Genomic DNA, 20,247 nt, shown 5'->3' on the forward strand with positions numbered 1-20,247 from the left:
AAGGAAAAAAACTCAACAGTTACAGTATGCCATCAAAGTCACATTGAGGTCAACAACCTGACATCATTAATACGAGGAAAGTGCCGTGCAGCAGCGCGAAGCTTGCTCTATGGTACAGGGAGTCCCAAACAGGAAGTGCCAAATTTTGAGTCCACAGTGAAACAGGAAATGTCAAATGTTGAACACTTCCTGGCATGGGTGGAGCTAGAGCGGAGGCCAGAGTTGCACTGGACTCCCCTGAAATCTGATTGGACACAGATGATTAACACAGCACTGTATGGTTGAAAACAGCTGCATTTTGAAATCAGTGAGTCACACTGACTGCTAGGTTCCTCCTTTCCAGTAGTTGCTGCTGTGTACCACAAAAAGTTCTAATCCACCTTAGTAAAAGAAGAAAAATTTTTGCCTCAGATTTGAACAGAACACTTCGTTTGAACCGTGGACTAATAATGACACCAAAGTTATATTGGTGAGTAAATGACTGTATTTTATTTCAGAAATGAGGTCCAGGTTGTTAAAAGTGGCATTTCTCCTTTAATTCGGGTTGCCTTAAAAATGCGTTTGTCTCCAGTGATTTTTAAATGAGCAAGCAACTGTTGATTAAATAACCTCTTAATTTTGCTGTATGATTGACTTAAATAACCTCTTAATTTTGCAATGTTTCTGTGTAGGCTCTTAGTTGTCCAGGTGGTTTCCATAGAAGAGAAGCTTGAATCTTCGACTGGACTGGGTTGCTTGAAGTCCAAATACACACGCTACAGTGTGTTTCTCAACTATACTCAAAAGTATTGGAACACTTGGTATTTCACACATTTTCATTTGTTTATGCCATTCAAATACAAATAAATAAATAAATAAATAAATAAATCTAAAGCTATCTTCCTTAAACTCAAACTGAAAGCAACTGTCTACAACTTGATATAAATTAACTCCAGCTTCCTGATGAAGTGGTGGAGAGGAGGATTTTCTGAAAGCTCAGCTACAATTTGACAGAAACTACATTTGAAATGAAAGCCTAGATTTGATGTTTTGGTGAAAGAAACTTTTGTATGTCTTCATAATTGATGTAAATAAAGTCCAAGACATATTCAGTGACTTGGGAATGTTCATGCTTCCATCCCTTGACTTATCTGAATAAAACTGATTATTATTTACAGGTTTTATCAAGTTTTACAGATTTGCTTTCAGTTTGAGTTTGAGGAAGATAATTTTAGAAATTTTTATTCTTTATTTTTTTGTATTTCTTGTATTTGAAATGGCATAAACAAATTAAAATGTGTGAAACACCAAGTGTTCCTATACTTTTGGAGGGCACAGTATCCTAACGTTATGATGGGTGCAAAGTGAGTGTGGTGTTATTAGTTTTGTTTAAAAAATGTTAAATTTTCACTGTTGCTGCACTTTGTGTGAAATCATAGTCATATCGTATATCACATTGATATGACAATATTGAGATACGATAATTTGGCCATATTGTACAGCCCTACTGTCAAATAGCTGAAAACTTTGAATATTAATTTACATCTACATTAAAAAAAAGTGGGGTGGAGCCCCCCCAGAAGCTGAAAGGCAAAAAAAAAGAAAAAGAAAAAGAAAAATGCTTAAAAAAGGAGGTGGTCTAGGGTGGGGTGGGGGAGCCAACCCAGAAGCTGAAAGGTTTTAGCCATGCTAATGCTCCCCTGAAGCATTTACTAAAAAAAAAAGGTCTGAAGGACCTAAATGACATGGTGAGATGCTGAAGAGCTTCGCTCGTTCATGTCCACGACATATGCATGTTAAAGACATATGAGAAGGTACTTTACAGCAATAATCTGTCTGCAATAATTAATACACCTGCTGATGGCCCAAAACACATTAATCAAACCAATAATCATAAAGTAGTTATTAGTCATTGCTCATGGAAAAAAAAGTGTATTACTCTCACTTTTTTTAGAGAAGCTCTCATGATGTCATCAGATGGTTCTTACGAGCCATATATGGTCTCATATATGGTCTTGTTCTATGGTTCTACAGTTTGTTGCTTTCGGATTTTCGTGGATGTGTCGGCTGGATTGCTTTTAGGATATGTTAGTCTAAGTAACTAGGAAAGTTAGAAAACTGAACAAAATACTGAGGTAATATTTTGGTTTTTTTTTGTGCATTTTGATGTTTTGAGACCACCTTTTTGGCTGGAAACCATCAGCTGTATCTGGCAACACTGCTTTTGGTCAGTTCTTGGCATTCTCCTTAATGGTTCAGTTCTTGCCACTGGCCTCTCGTGCATGGTTGGGTCCAACTCCAGGTTTTGGGGAGTGGGGGCATGTCTACCCAAGCATGGGCGATACAGCAGTGTGGCTGACGGCGTGCCATAATCGTGTCATCGATGTCTCGTCAACCTTAACCATTATTGTAGAAGAGTAAAGTTGACTGGTCCACTAGTCTGTACAAACTCTACCAAACACATATTTGTGTGAAGGCTCTCAGTTGTCCAGGTGGTTTCCATAGTAGAGAAACTTGAATCTTCGACTGAACTGGGTTGCTTGACGCAAGGACGTTTTGCTTCAAATCGCAGAAGCTTCCTCAGCTAAAATTCTTGCTCTGGTCGTCTGACTTCTGTCTTGACTCTTGTAGAGAAGAATTAACAGAAGCCACAAAAGCTGGAGTTTTAAACCTAACCAGACCCCTCTTACCGAGAGGCAGACTGCTATAGGCTAGTGACTAAACAACAGCTCGAATTAGCACCTATTGTGCTCTAATTAGCACCCTCCTAATGACAGGGCAGCTGTCCCTCCTAATGATGGGACGGATGCCTCTCCTGATGGCTCCCCTGATGACTCTCCTGATGACGTGAATGACTCATTACCATGAACAAAAGACTGAAACTGCTTTGACCTGAATACCCCATTGTAAATCTGGGGACAAAGCATGTCTCAGTTCCCCTCCCCGGTTAAGGCTGGGTTTCAACTGTTTCACATAGAATGCCTCTCCTTGACCCCTCTCTTAAACCATTTCTTCTCTCTGGCTAAGATTTTAACTTCCTTGTCCTCAAACATGTGGTAAGTGTCTTTAAGGTGGAGATGAACTACAGACTGAGGTCCACTGGTGCACCCTCTCTGCGGTGCTGGTATAGCCTTTTGTGTAATGGCTGCTTAGTATCACCTATGTAGTGTTCGTTACAGTTTTCCTGACATCTGATAGAATACACTACATTGCTCTGTTTGTAACTAGGGATCCTGTCCTTAGGGTGAACTAATTTCTGTCTCAAGGTGTTAACAGGTTTAAAGTAAACTGGGATTTTGTGCTGTCTGAAGATTCTCTGTAGTTTTTCCCCTACTTCTGCTAAATAAGGGAGAGACACTCCTCTTCTTCTTGGCTCCGTCTCCGTGAGGGCTTTCCGGACATGTTGTTGTTCTTTAGCCCTTCCCTCTGTAGTTGTGGGCACTTGTAGGGCTCTGTGAAAGCCCTCACAGTATGTGGTTACCCACCATGGTCCCTGGATAAAGTGCAAAAAGTCTCAAAGAACAAACAGACCAGACAGACAGGAGATGGAGCCAAGAAGAAGAGGAGGAAGAACAGGAATTATTAGAAAGATGCTAACATAGTAAATTATTTACTCTTTAATATTCTCCCAATCCTGACTTTAAAATGCTCTTATACAGTTTGCTTTCACAATGACGGCATGAAAATTGTTTCTCTTCTCTTATAGGGAAAGCCGGGATACACTGGATCAGACATGATGTTTTGTGGCAGCATAAACACATTATGCATATGTTTAGGTCATTCTATTGTGAATTTATTACAGCAGGTTATTTTTTTATAAGGCTGTGTTATTTATTTCTTCCAAAGTGTAATTTACAGGTGTTTAAAATCAATTTTTAAATTTTTGATTCTCTGTGCCCCGGACATGAATTCACAGGGCACAGTGAATCATCTTAGAATATAATGAAAAAACACATGATTATAAAGATTTCTTCAAAATGATTAAATATATGCTGATGCAAAAACAAACTATAATCCAGCAAACCATCTATGTAATGTGTGAGTGTCTTATATAGTGATATAAGTACTATTACAAATACAACTGTCAGAATTTCTGTTCAAATGTGAAAACAGTTGTTTATATACACAAATTATAGAAGTAATTTATGGAAAAATAAATGTATAAGTTTCAACAAATAATATTTGTCATCCACTTGATACTGGGGCTTAGTAAATCACTTTCTAGACTGATTTACTGTGCCACAGGTGCATGTGACACACAGGAGTCATGTTATCAAATAGCTGATAGTCTGGAGAAGACATAACACATACTCATCAGTTGGACGGGGTAGTCTTCTAACTAATAGCAATTTTTGGGCCACCTTTCCTCTGTTGTGAGAAATACATACAAAGACACTGACTACCAAAAATTTTACTTTTGATAGGAAAAAACTGACTTCACTTGCCACTTAGTTTTACCTTTAATATATCCAAAAACAAAACACTAATTTATAAGGGGGATGTCTTTATGCATAAAAATATGGCATAACTGCTGCAAATATATATGTAGTTTTGCAGATATAGCTACTGATTCACCGTGCCCCGGTTTTCCCTACTTCTTTGGTGCAGAGTTTTCAGGGTTCTAGGGTTTACAGTGAGGATCATCTCATCCAGGCTTCAGTACGGCACCAAAAGTACCAGGCATGGCGGAGGAAGAATTTTATTTTTTTTTTTAATGATTTTTGGGAGATTCTTGTGGGGAAAAACTTGGCCTCATTTGGACATCATGTGCACAGCTGGATAGCTGGTGGGCTGAATTTTGAAGCATGTCTGTGGGAGTTCAGCTGAAATGTAAATGTGGTTAACCTTCATTTTCCTTAAACTGCCTGTTTATTGCACTCAGTCATATTTATGGCTGCAGAGTGGCTTCTGTGTGTGTGTCTACACTGCACATGCACACAGCCACGTACAGGGTGATAATCAGCTTTGGTCTTTCCTTGTAAAATAACTTTCTAATGTCAAGATGTTTTTTTTGGTGTGTGTACACAGCAGTACTTCTATCAACTTACACCTCTGATTGTATACTTCCCCAACATTGTATTTCCCACTGCAGCAGATGCAGATGCAAGCAACAAATTTGGCAGAATGGTACTTCTTGGTCTACCTTTGGCAAAAAATGCCATTAGCCACTTAAATTTTCCAGAAATATGTATTTCCATCATATATTTGCACAATCTGGATTTATTTCAGTGTTGTACCCGTTAAGTATTGCACTATACGGACCAGAGAGGGATTTAAAATTAAATTCAGGCGATATGTTCGCGCTTTTAAAAATGGATTGTATATGTTTTTAATCAGTGTACATGCTTGCTGTAGAATGTGTGATAGTGTTTGGGGCATCAGGGTTTAGTAGTAGAGGTAGTACTTTTACTTTTAAAGTCAGCCATGTCCTTTGGATGAACACTAGTCCTCGCTTGTTACCAAACTCTGATAGTTGCTTGTAAACAGCAATGGCCACACCCCAATAAACTGCATTGGTTTGCGGGCTAAACTAGGTCAGAGTAGCACACAGAGAGATTCTCTGCACTTTAAAAAAAGAACTGATATCTCAACGAGAAAATTAATTTAACAATTTGCATAGATTTTTTTAAAGTTATTTCAACTTAATTAACTTAATTTTCAACTGATGCCACAAGATGTCTCTAGTTAAGTTGAAATAACTAAAAAAAAAAAAATCTATGCAAATTGTTACATCACTTTTTCTCATTGAGACAGCAGTTAATTTTTTAGAGTGTCTGATGGAGTTTGCTTATTTCACATATCATGTGCATGAACACTGGAAACTTCCAGAACGGACTGTTGAACAGATGAAACAATGACTTCAACATTATTCCCCCCCAAAAACTAAAAATTAAAATTCATGTGGCTAACAGCTTTTTTGAAGAAACAGACTTCTCGGGAGTATTTACACCAAATTTGGTGCTTGTATCATCAACTGAACAATTCTTCCATACTAACCTCATCTCAACTTTTCCAAAGTCCAAAAACAATATGAGCGCTGTAGACGAGCTGCAATCTTCAGCACGTTTCTTCAAAAATTGTTCATTAGCAAAACAGCCTGTTGGACTGAAAATAGATACAGGATATATTTTTTAAACATCACAATTTTTTTCCACTGAAGGGTACGTTCACTCTTATCACCAAGTTCAGTCAATTTTGGTTCCACTTACCATCCACATCTGGACCACATTTCCTTCCTGGTGGGACATAAATTGGCACAAATATTCTCTCTGAACTGCAGACGATGTCAATGTACAGTTGGAAGGCCTTCTGTCTAATCTGGGGCCCCTGAGCTGGAGAGACATCAGACGGATTTGAGTGTTTCTTTCATGTCACAGAGTTGCACTTTACAATGCAAAATAAAGTCCTCTTTAAACACAAGAAAATAGAAACCAGGGAGAGCTTCTGAAGACTGAATACTGCTGATTATCCTGGAATGTCAGACTAAATCTCCTTTATTGTCCATATGAAGCCTTCTGACGAGACAAGTGGTAATGTAGACCCCATTCTCAAACTGCACCCTGGGATAGATTTCTATGCAAAGAGCCAGGGCATGAGCGGGCAGGTCTGAGACCAGTGCATGTTTGGTCTATTTTACTGAATAAAGGTGAATAAAGTAACTTTTTTGTGCAGATGCCCTGCAATTAACCATACATGAGTGTGATGGCATTTGAAAACTTTATTCATTTGGAGTCCAAAACCTATAATCCAGTCATAAGCTTTTTTTCTTATTGCGTGTTATGTTTTTCTTCAGAGGATTTGTAGTCCAAATATGAATAAATTAACCCAGTAAATGTTTGTAACCCGGCACAGAATATAATCCCATCATCCCATACTTGCTGTACTTACCTTTAAATTTAATATTTCAGCTTCTGTTACAGTTTTTTTTAACCATTTTGTTCATAATGTGTACATAATATTGTATTTGGGATTTTACAGTTTATTGTTACAGTATAACCAGGATTTAAACTATTTTGTTGTTAATGTTATCAGAAATAAATGTTTGTGTCTTTTCTTATGTTGTGTACATCTGAATTATTGCAGCAGATAAGAGAATATTTAGAGGGGAATCCTGCAAATGGGGATACAAGCAAAATTTGGCACAAATACTCCTTAGATATTCCTCTTTAAAAAAAAAGATTGGCCACTTGAATTTTCAGTTTGCAGTCAGGTAGGGGTCAATTGAAGAATTACACAGGGATCAAAATTAAAAGATACTCCAATCATCCAATCCAATCCAATCCACTTTATTTATATAGCACATTTAAACAACAGAACAGTTTCCAAAGTGCTGCACATAAAAATGATTATACAACTATACAAAACATTAAACCCACTCAGATACTAATAAATAACTGAAAACACTCCACTGTGGGGGCTGTTCAAACGTGGAGAGGCAGAGCGTTCCAGAGTCTGGGCCCAGCCACAGAGAAGGCCCTGTCCCCCCTGGTCTTAAGTCTCGTCCTAGGCACCACAAGCTGGAACTGGCCGTCAGACCTCAGAGCACGCGCTGGGGAGTAAATTTGGAGGAGGTCTACAATATATTGTGGGGCCAGTCCATTTAAAGCTTTAAAAACAAATAAGATTTTAAAATCAATTCTAAAATTAACAGGGAGCCAGTGCAAAGACGCAAGAATGGGTGTAATATGTTCATGTTTTTTGCTCCCCGTTAAGAGGCGTGCAGCAGCGTTCTGGACTAACTGCAATCTGTGAAGTGTATTTTGATTAATTCCCCAAAAAAAAGTGAATTTCAGTAGTCCAGGCGTGAAGAAATAAAAGCACGCATGACGCGCTCCAAGTTAGAAAAGGATAAAATTGATTTAATTTTGGTTAAAAGACGAAGCTGATAAAAGCTGGATTTAACAACCGCCTTGACCTGCCTGTCCAGTTTAAGATCAGAGTCCATAATGACGCCAAGGTTGGTGGCTGTGGGCTTCATGTGTTGACTGAGAGGGCCCAGGTCTAATCGAGCTGTGGAACCAACACTGGGCCCAAACAGAATCACCTTGGTTTTATTCTCATTTAAGCTAAGAAAATTTTGAGCCAACCAAGCCTTGACATCTTCCAGGCACACAAGCAAGGGTGTCAGGGGGCTGCTAGAGTTCTTCTTAATAGGCAAGTAAATTTGAGTATCATCTGCATAAAGATGATAAGATATGCCATGTTTTCTAAACACCTGACCTAACGGGAGAAGGTATAGGGTGAAGAGAATAGGCCCAAGAATAGAACCCTGGGGGACTCCACAGTTCAGAGAAACAGAAGACAAGGTGGACTCCCCCAGCCTGACAGTAAATGAATGGCCTGTAAGGTAAGAGTGGAACCAGTCCAAGGCTGTCCCCCTGACACCCACACAGTTCTCAAGAAGAGATAAGAGTTGCATGGTCAACTGTGTCGAAAGCAGCAGTCAAGTCTAAAAGCACCAAAACGGCAGAATCACCAGAATCAGTGATTAAAAACAGGTCATTAAAAACCTTTAAAAGTGCAGACTCCGTGCCGTGAAATAATTTATAACCTGACTGAAAACTGTCTAAAATGTTGTTCGTTTCTAAAACTCTTGTAGTTGTACAAGAACAGCTTTTTCCAAAATCTTTGAAATAAAAGGAAGCTTAGATATGGGCCTATAATTAGAGATAACAGAGTTATCAAGACTCATTTCTTTAAAAGAGGTTCAACGACAGCCTGCTTACAAAACGCAGGAACTTTTCCTGACACAAGGCTGCTGTTGACCAAAACAACAACATCAGGGCCGATAGTTCCCCAGACCTCTTTAAAGAGTCGTGGGGGGGATACAGTCTGAGGGACAAAATGAAGGTTTGAGATTTTTAACAATATTTGATAAATCTGAAAATAACACAGGTTCAAACCGGTCTAACACAGCAGAACAGGTGTGAGCCATGATTGAACTGGCTGAAGTGACAGTCATCCCAGCCCTAATACTGGCGATCTTATCACAAAAGAAATTTAAAAAGCGATTACAAACAACTTGAGTTGCTTCCAAAGTGGTGGATTGGCCAGTGTTTAACAAAGATCCAATAGTTTTAAAAAGAACACGAGGTTTGTCCCAGTTATCAGAAATTAGATTGGAAAAGTATTTTGCCTTTTCGGACCTGACTATATTTTGGAATTTTCTCCAACTTTTTTTAAGAGTTTGATAGGAGACGGTCAGTCCATCTTTCTTCCATTTGCGCTCTGCCCTCCTACACTCATGTCTGGCCTGTCGCACAGTTTCATTCAACCAGGGCTCATGCCTGGGTTTAGGGTGCATAGCTTTGAGTGGAGCAATAGTGTTCATAATGGTATTGCATGCCAAAAGAAAAGTAGATGCAATTTGTTCTGTGTCTTGGCATGTGACAGCTACATTGTTTTTTCAATCATATTGAAAACTATACTACATTATTTGCCTGATCATAAAGATTCCAAAAAGGTATAGTTTGGATGATCTGTGACTGAATGTTCTGGAGTTATGTGGTAAAAACAGCAAGAATAGTGACAAAGGTCAATTTTAGTTTGTACAGGGGTCAAAAGTTAAAATCGCTCCAATTTGGACCATGCATCATGCTTAGTTATCACGTTACGGGGTAACATATGTCACATGTCATAGAATCCAATGGACGTTGACCCTGTTTGACCTTTACTTTGGAGACCAAACATTCAAAGCTGTCAAAACTATTCCATTTATTAATCCTATTAGCTCAACCAATAATTTGCATCACTATCTTTTTTTTTTTTTTTTTTTTTTACCAAAATTGGAGCAACTTTAACTTTTGACCCCTGTACAAACTGAAACTGACCTTTGTCACCATATTTGCTGTTTTTACCCCATAACTCCAGAACATTCAGTCATAGATAGTCCAAACTATACCTTTTTGGAATCTCTGTGATCAGACAAATAATGTGGTGTAGTTTTCAATTTGATTGGAGCATTTTTTAAATTTTGACCCCTGTGTAATTCTTCAATTGACCCCTACCTGCCTGCCCATTGAAAACTGAACTGGCCAGTCAGTTTTTGAAAAGAGTAATGTCTAAGGAGTATTTGTGCCAAATTTGGTGCTTGTGTCACCATGTGAAGGATTGTTTCAGTTATCTGCTGCATAAATATGCTGTCAAAGTGTAGCAGGTTTTTTTTCTTTTGCCCTTAAACTCCATGATGATTGTGAACCAATGATTCCTGCTGCTTTGTTTTTCCAGTTTCACACTCAGATTTTACTGCCATCTTCATAATTTTGCATGGATGTGAATATCATTTTTCTTTATTTTGTAATAAATCACAGTATTGAACCACTTTTAAATGTCTTGAAATTGCAACTTCTTGCAGGTTTATCACAGTTAATTGTGGGGTTGCATACTAAAACAGCCCGAAAGAGTACATTTATAGCACAGTGGGTTGGGAATTGATTAAAAAAAAAAAAAAAAATCCAGTTTTCTTAGTTTGTCTCAGCCTTTTGGATCTCGCTTGTTTAATTTTTTTATTCAAAATATCCTGTGTTTGCTGAGTTGCACAAGGTACAACAACCTGCAGGGGATACACCAAATAACTGACATGCTTCCAGGAAAAGTGTCTCAAACACATCAGCAGCTGTCTTTGTGTTGTCATGTAATGGGGAGTTCTCCTGTAAGGGAATAAATAAATGTTTTAACCAGGTTTGTATCTTGAATATTTTCTTGAATAAACAATATAACACTCTCAGATTTGGTTCTTGAACACATTCGAGCATTTCAAAGCTGATTTTGATTTTCTGTTGACATGCTGAGAGAAAACAGCAACCATTACATTTTATCAGAGTTGTTGGATTGGATTTAAGTAGCAAGTTAAAAAGTTTTGATTAACTTTTAAAGTAGTAATGGCCAGTTGCAGTTCCTTAATGACAGCAAATGCATGCTGCCTACTAATTACATTTATTGATTTTACATAATTTGATTTGTGTAAATGGGGCAGCACGGTGGATTAGAGGTTAGCACTATTGCCTCACAGCAAGAAGGTCACAGGTTTGATTCCCACCTATGGCCTTTCTGTGTAGGGAGTGCATGTTCTCCCCGTGTCTCTGGGTTCCCTCCAGAGGCTCTGACTTCATCCCACTTCCAAAGACGTGTAGGTTAGGTGGATTGGAAACTTTAAATTGTCCATAGGTGTGAATGTGGTTGTCTGTCTGGCATTGTGTCCAGGGTGTACCCTGCGTCAGGCACTATGACTGCTGGGATAGGCTCCAGCCCCCCATGACCCTTAACTGGAGTAAGTGGTTATAGAAAATGGATGGATGGATGGATTTGTAGCATGACCCAAGCAGAGGGTCACCCCTTTGAGTCTGGTCTGCTTGAGGTTTCATCCTCAAAACATCAAAGGGCGTTTTTTCCTTACCACTGTCACCTGTGTGCTTGCTCTTGGGGTTGGTAAAGTTGTCATGCTTGGCCCTGATCAGGTTTGGTCTACTTGCGTCCCCTTTCTTTGACCCACTTGCTGCTCCTGTTCTGTTTTATTAGCTATTTATCATGTATTTATTCCCTGTTACTTTGCATTCTTTAGCTATTGTCTAGTTCTTTTCTTGTTCTGCCAGATTGTGTTTTCATTGTTGTCATCTATTAATTTCTGTTGATCTTTAGTATTGGTATTTTTGTGTCATGGCTTGTTGATTTTGTCATCTGGTTTTCATTTGGTATTCTTCAGTCAGTTGTGTTTTCATTATGTTATCACTTGTTTAGTTTTGCTTTAGTATTCTGTTTCATGTCTCCTGATCATTTATGTCATGCCTGGTTTCTAGCTATGTTTTTCGGCCCTAAGTTTTCATTGTTACTTTTGTTCATAGTAATATTATATTCCATAGTAGCTCTGTTCTTAGTTTTGTGTTTTACTCAAAGCTGCACCTGCTTTTTGTCTTCATCCCTCTGGCATCTCTGTCTGTGTTGTCACATCATGTCACTCCACTAGTTCTGTGCCCTCCTCTCACACTTTGTCCCAGTCTGCTTTGTGTTTTCATTTAGTCACATTCTTGACACCTGTTCACACATCTTTGTCTTTGCTTCTCTCCACCTTGTGTTCTCTTCCCTCACTGTCTTGCACAACATAGTATCTTTGTTCATTAGCCACGCCCCCTTTCTGGATCCTTCCTCTCACGTGCATCTTGTTAACACCACCTGTTCCTAATTTGTCCACATGCATATAAACCCTCACAGTCTCACAGTCCCTCGCCAGATTGTTGTCGCTTCCAGCACACTCTCCAGCTTTTTGTTCTCTGTCCTGATTAGTCTTGCCGTGTACCAGTTCCTTGCTTTGTGTTTTTGGCCGCCTTTTTGCCTCAGCCTATATGCCAGTGTTTGCCTGTGCATCAGACCCCTGCCTGGAGATGACTGCCTTTTTGCCTCACCCTGCTTGTGCCTCTGCTCCGTTTTCTGACAACCTGTGTACCGAACCTCTGCCCGAAATAAACATGACGACTTGTACCTCAAAGCCTGGTTCGGGAGTTTGTATTGTGGGTCCACCCGCTACTGGGGTCGGACTGCCGCCCGACATGACAAAAGTAGGTTTGACCTTATTTATGTGAAGCAGCTTGAGGCAGCTTTGCTGTGATTTGGCGCTATTTAAATGAAAATGAATTGAATTACATTTAATTGAATTTGTGTAACTGGTTCCAAAAAAGAATTACCCTGATGCCATATTTTATGTGAAATGGCATAAAGAGGGGATTCACCCGGGAGCTGCGGTGTGAATTTCCAATGACAGGTTATGTAATGGTTGTGTAGCAGTGTAGGACTTTTTTTGTGCTGTGGGCTGTTGCATGCGCACACATGGGTTGCAGGTGCCAAAAAAAGTCACTCAACTGTATATACAGACCAGATACACTGAACATTCAGATGGTATCATGAGAAGGAAAACATGCTGACATGTATCTGGCTGATGTTCGTGGTATGAAAGATTGACACAGATGAACCCCAAGGAGCTGTACTTGTATCATTCAACAAGGTGTGCCATTATTATCACGGCACTGAGAGGGTATTAAGGATACATTTGACATGTTATGCAACAGTAAACACCTGAAGCAAACTAAACAGATGGTGGTTAATGTCATCTATGGAAAATGAGAGCAACCAATAGACTGCTGCATGTTGTGAGGTAGAATGAGCGAGAGGCCAGTGTTCTTCCTGAAGATGCGTGTCATGATGGCATCAAGAAAAGTGATTTAATCTATTATGCATTTTGTGACAGTGTCACGAAAAACTGTGATTAAACAAATGAAGGACCTGAATTGATCTTTACTCTTTTCTTGTTGATAAGTTTAATTGAATATGCACTCAGTCTCAATAACATCTTTATTTACAAGATAAAAAAAAACTCAGACTAAAAAGCAAAACAAAAATAGAAGTCACTTAATGGCTTCTTGAAATTCCACCAGAAGACTCAAAATGTTATAGAAAATGATTTAAGTGATTTTGTATATATATTATATAACGAGATGTCAAATATGGTCCTGGATGCATAACTGCTGTTGTGAGAAAGACAACAGAAGTTTAATAACAGTTTCTATGAATGATATTAATATGCATTGGGTGTGTCACAGAATAGCAAATGAAAAAAGTCCCAGATGCAGTGCGGACAGCACTCATACCCGCCCCACTTACCTACTTACCCTATTTTTATTTGCTATGTTATCAGAAACAAATTATTTTTTCTAATAGGCCTTATCAGCTATGACACACACACACACACACACACACACACACACACACACACACACACACACACTTTAGTTAATAACTCTGAATCATTTATATGTAGAATATTTCAGAACTGGCTACAACTTTTTCACAGCTAGTTGGGCAGATAACTTGAACAATTGTTCATTTCCGGAAACAAGCAGCAAAACTGGCACACATACAGTACGTACTCCTTAGACATTGCTCTTTTGTAAAAGCACGTTAGCCACCTAAATTTTCAATAGGCAGTCAGATAGGACTTTACTTTGGAGACCAAACATTCAACACAGTCAAAACTATTCCATTTATTATTCTTATTAGCACAATAATTTGTACCACTTTATTTATTTATTTATTTATTTTCAAAAATTGGAGCAACTTTAACTTTTGATGTCTGTACAAACTGAAATTGACCTTTGCCACCATTCTTGCTGTTTTTATCCTATAACTCCATAACATTCATTCACAGATTGTCCAAACTATACCTTTTTGGTATCTTTGTGATCAGACAAATAATGTGGTGTGGTTTTCAATATGATTGGATTATTTTTAAACTTTGACTTCAGTGTAATTCTTCAGTTGACCCTACCTGCTATTGAAAATTCTGGTGGCTAACATGCTTTTACAAAAGAGTAATGTCTAAGCAGTATTTATGCCAAATTTGGTGCTTGTTTCACCATTTCAAATATTCCTCTGTAAACATTCGGTTACCTGCTTCACTAAGTAGCCATAGTATCCTCATAAGTACTGTAATTCCTCACTTACAGAACTATATTTGCCTGTCAACCTACAGTTCACCAATATTCTTCATGACTGCTGTTAATTAATACCCATTTGAAACCTGTCATTAACTCAATAATTCATCAGAATATACTGTATGACTTCAGAATGTTTTTCTTTAGCACTCTGAAATTCAGGTGTGACTTGATGAATGCAGATTTACAAAACCTATTCAGATGCGTTAAGTCACATTAAGAATGTCAGGAATGTGTCACGAATGACAGAAAAATGACATTCGTAACGCGTCTTGGTTATGTGTAAACGCACCTTAAGCCTTGGCGTTTTTTTTTCCAGTGATGTAACATGCAAATGTTCATTTTACAGCATCTTCAGTCTGTTTATCATTGTTGCTCTACAAAAATCGCACAGCTCTCCAAAGCCACCAAAACTCGCACTTCACAGCTGACATCAACTACTTTACCATTCATGTTCAAGTACTTCATGATTAAAGAAAAGTAAGTTGAAATTTGAGATTTGAAGTATGAGAACACAATGAGAAAATATATGTATTTTTTTGTTGTTTCAAATAAATCTCACAGGAGCACAGGCCTGGGGTGTAAATTGACAGAATTCATCAGCACAAATATATGAATCTTACAGGGGAAAGTGTTTCATAATGTCTGGCTTCTCAGGCAAAGCAAATTTGAGTATCACCTCAGGGTATGAAGGAACAGGCATACACAGGTCCCTTCAAGTACGGAATGTATGCTGTGTTCCTGTATGACCTCGTGTTCACACCCAGTCTCTTTTACCTTCAGCCTTAATGATGTTATGACAAAGAAAATCTGTCATGATAAATCAGGTCTTGACGCAAGAATTACTGGTACTGGAAATTTATCACTCGCCGTACAACCTCAAGAAATACATTGGTATGGAAATGTCTGAGTCCCTGTTGCAAATACAGTAGTGTTCAGAATAATGGCAGTGTTATGTGACTAAAAAAATTAATCCAGGTTTTGAGTATATTTCTTATTGTTACATGGGAATCAAGGTACCAGTAGATTCTCACAAATCCAACAAGACCAAGCATTCATGATATGCACACTCTTAAGGCTATGAAATTGGGCTATTAGTAGAAAAGGGGGTGTTCACAATAATAGTAGCATCTGCTGTTGACGCTACAAACTCAAAACTATTATGTTCAAACTGCTTTTTTAGCAATCCTGTGAATCACTAAACTAGTATTTTGTTGTATAACCACAGTTTTTCATGATTTCGTCACATCTGCGAGGCATTAATTTAGTTGGTTTGGAACCAAGATTTTGCTCATTTACTAGTGGGCTTGGGGTCATTGTCTTGTTGAAACACCCATGTCAAGGGCATGTCCTCTTCAGCATAAGGCAACATGACCTCTTCAACTATTTTTACATATCCAAACTGATCCATGATACCTGGTATGCGATATATAGGCCCAACACCATAGTAGGAGAAACATGCCCATATCATGATGCTTGCACCACCATGCTTCACTGTCTTCACTGTGAACTGTGGCTTGAATTCAGAGTTTGGGGGTCGTCTCACAAACTGTCTGCGGCGCTTGGACCCAAAAAGAACAATTTTACTCTCATCAGTCCACAAAATCTTCCTCCATTTCTCTTTAGGCCAGTTGATGTGTTCTTTGGCAAATTGTAACCTCTTCTGCACATCTTTTATTTAACAGAGGGACTTTGCGGGGGATTTTTGCAAATAAATTAGCTTCACACAGGCGTGTTCTAACTGTCACAGCACTTACAGGTAACTCCAGACTGTCTTTGATCATCCTGGAGCTGATCAATGGGTGAGCCTTTGCCATTCTGGTTATTCTTCTATCCATTTTGATGGTTGTTTTCCATTTTCTTCCACGTGTCTCTGGTTTTTGTCCATTTTAAAGCATTGGAGATCATTGTAGATGAACAGCCTATAATCTTTTGCACCTGTGTATAAGTTTTCCCCTCTCCAATCAACTTTGTAATCAAACTACACTGTTCTTCTGAACAATGTCTTGAACGTCCCATTTTCCTCAGGCTTTCAAAGAGAAAAGCATGTTCAACAGGTGCTGGCTTCATCCTTACATATGGGACACCTGATTCACACCTGTTTGTTCCACAAAATTGACAAACTCACTGACTGAATCCCACACTACTATTATTGTGAACACCCCCTTTTCTACTTTTTTACTAATAGCCCAATTTCATAGCCTTAAGAGTGTGCATATCATGAATGCTTGGTGTTGTTGGATTTGTGAGAATCTACTGAATCTACTGGTACCTTGTTTCCCATGTAACAATAAGAAATATACTCAAAACCTGGATTAATAGCACTACTATTATTCTGAACACTACTGTATACTCATGGAGAAGATATAGATTTGTAGACCTAATTCCCTGTGTATACCGCTAGGACATGACTTACTTACATTGTGATTTTACGCCATACATGCTTTATTGTTCTGAATATAAGACGTGCATTATGTTTGCTATAATCAGGGTAATTTTATAACCAAACTTTATGTCGAATGAAGAGTGACGTGGAGACTCAGATGAGGAGCGTCACCTGTATGATGAAGCTTCGGCTTTTATCCAAGGTTAAGCCTGTTTTATCTTTTATTTCTTTTACATCATATTCATGCTTTCATTACAGCTCGTTTAGACTTCTGCAGTGCTCTATGTTGGTCTCAGCCACTCCTCTCTTGCACACTGGCAGTTAGTCCAAAATCCTGCTGCTTGCGTTTAACAGATCATATTTTCCCTGTTTTTGCATCCCTACACTGGCTTCCTGTTCCATTGAGGATTCGTTTTAATGTTTTACTGTTTGTTTTTAAGTCTTTTCATGGGTCCCCATATGCATCCTGTTGATGCCGTGTATTCCATCGACGACCCTCTGGTTTGTAGAACAGCTGAAGTCATCCTTATGGGCCCCATCACACTAGAGCGCGAATGCTGTACGAATCACACTTATTGGAAAAACAAACAGAATTTGAGCTGCATTTGTACGGGACAGACATTTGTAGAGCCGTGTACAAATACCCAGAATGTGTTACAGAGCCAGCATGAATAATTCGGACAATTAATAGTGCAGCAGCACCTGAATCCAGGTGGACTACCCAAGTCCACCTGCAAGGCAAATGGGGACATAAGCCGTCCCCCACGAAAAACTAAAAACAGAATAAAACAAAAAAGACAGGGAATGAAAACAACACAGAATGAAACCTCGTAATGCCGCACCCGAGGTACGGGTGGAAGCAAGCGGGTGGGGGTACGGCTCATCGGGGGAACAATCGGGACATGCCAATGCAATCAGACTGCTCCAAATGCTGGTGGGTTGCCATGATGAATGCCAGTTCCAACGGCATTCAGGCTAGTAGTCACACAGCAGTATGACCACTGTATGAATATTCCCCAGTTCGACGGCAGGACGACGGTAGTATGTGCATGTTCTTCTACATTTGTGCTGGTCTGCCATTTTGCCATATTAAGTGGCACACGAATGCTGTACGAGAATTTAAATGCAGCTCAAATGCAGCAGGACGTGCAGGAATGTAGTTTGAATGTCACGTCGGACGGCATTCGTGCAATTCGTGCTACAGGTTGACTTGCATGAATGACTGTCCATTCCTACGGCAGTACGAATGCAGTACGACTGTCTCCACCACCGTTCATATGTTTTCCAGCATGAGCGACACACAAATGTGCCAATTGCTGTAGAAATGCTGTACAAGGCGTTCGAGTGCAGTTCGAATGCAGCACGAATTGCATAAATGGCATTCGTGCAATTCGTGCTCGACTGTGACGGGGGTTTAAAACACAACTCGGGGTGGCCGTGCTTTTTCTGCCGTAGCTCCCTGAGTGCCCTCTACATATCAGCTTGGCCCCCATGCTGCCTGTTTTTAAATGTGTTTTAAAAATGGATTTTGGTTCCTTGACTTTTAACTCAGATTGTTTGAGGTGTGTTCTTGTGCAAGTGTTTCTCCTGTCATGTCTTTTGTTTGGAATTTTTTGGTGTTTTATTGCTCTGTTTAGCTGTTGTACAGCACTTTGTTAACCCTTACTGTTTTTTTTTAAATGTTCTCTATAAATAAAGCTGGATTGGGTTGGATTGGAAGGAACGCCAGCGACAACCATGTGGTGCATTTCTCTGGCCTTGATTTAGCACGTAGGTGCCTCATTGTTGAGGACTCCAGTGGTTAGAGAAGGCCAAGGACACACCCACGTATCAGATTAGATTGATGGCTAATTTTGAGAGGTGAGGATGAATCAGTTGCCCTGATTCACCCTGCCATCCAGGGTCCAAGGCGGTTCCACAATGTGGTGGATGCAGCAACATTATGCACCAACATTATGCACCCAGATGAGATTTGACCTTATATTCAGAACAACACAGTAAATGAGTTAAATCAAATAGAAATAAATACATAGATTTTTTTTTTCCACTTGGTGAAGGTGTCGGTGAGCAGTATCAGTTTTATCTCAAAATTTTCATCCAGTCAGAGACACTCGCTAGCTTCCTGTCCAATCAGCTCACTGCCTGGCAGAAGGTGATCGGAAGAGGATGAACTCATGAAGGGTACTCCGCTTGGAAAATATCTTTTATATTACTTTGATGGTGTTGTTATACCGCATGAGTGTGTTTGTCGCTCCAGGTAATCAACCTCCTTGAGATCAGCCTTTCGCAAAGAGTGGTCCGCGGACCACTGGTGATCCATGAGCAATCTCTGGTGGTCTGTCAACACCAGAGATTGGTGTTGACAGACCACCAATCTCTGGTGGTCTGTCAACAGACAGAACTAGAAGTATTCCAGCTTGTGTGGCATGATGCTATTCTGGACTATAAGCATGCACTATTGGCTACAAAATGGGCCTACTACTCTGATTTGATCAACAAAAACAAGTAGAATTCAAAGTTCTTGTTTGAGATGGTGGCAACACTTATTCAAGGACAATCACCTGTAAGTTGCTCTCCATTTACTGCTCAAGATTTCTTAGAGTACTTCAGAAAGTAAATAGATAACATTAGGTCAAAGATATCACAGCATGCCTTAGTCCTACCACTGTACCCTGTTACTGATGTGGGTCCCATGGCTGACACCTCACCTAGATTTACTGAATTTGATATAAGCTCCCTGGGTGTGCTAACAAAACTTTTAACTTCTGGGAAATGTCTTTTTACCATACCTATACCAAGTAAACTGTTTACGGACCTGTGGCCTATAATTGGACCTACTGTGTTGGAAATTATCAACCTGTCACTAACCTTGGGATCTCTTCCTAAATGCTTTAAATCAATACTTAAGAAATTGAACCTTGATCCCGGTCTCCTGAAAAATTATAGACCCATATAAAATCTATAATTTTGTCTAAAATCCTTAAAAAAGTGGTTTCACAGCAGCTCGGGAATCATCTTACTGAGAATAATCCCTTTGGACCACTGCAGTCTGCCTTTAGAACACATCTTTCCACAACTTACTAAAGTGGTAAATGATCTGCTCAAAATGGATTTGGACTCCACTACGGTGCTGGTGCTGTTAGATCTTGGCGCTGTGTTTGACATAATAGATCATTGAATACTATTCAGTAGGTTGGAAAATAACTTTGGGATTACTGTGAATGTCCTTGAATGGTTGACATTCTACCTAAACAGTTGCTCTCACTGTGTCTTGTCTCACTACACACCGGGAGCAACTAGGGGATTAAGGACCTTGCCCAGTCAGGCTGGGATTTGAACCGAGGATCCTCTGGTCTCAAGCCCAACGCTTTAACCACTAGACCATCACCTCCCCTATTATTG

This window comes from Thalassophryne amazonica, chromosome 6, assembly GCF_902500255.1.
Source record: "Thalassophryne amazonica chromosome 6, fThaAma1.1, whole genome shotgun sequence".
In the NCBI taxonomy this organism is placed as follows: domain Eukaryota; kingdom Metazoa; phylum Chordata; class Actinopteri; order Batrachoidiformes; family Batrachoididae; genus Thalassophryne; species Thalassophryne amazonica.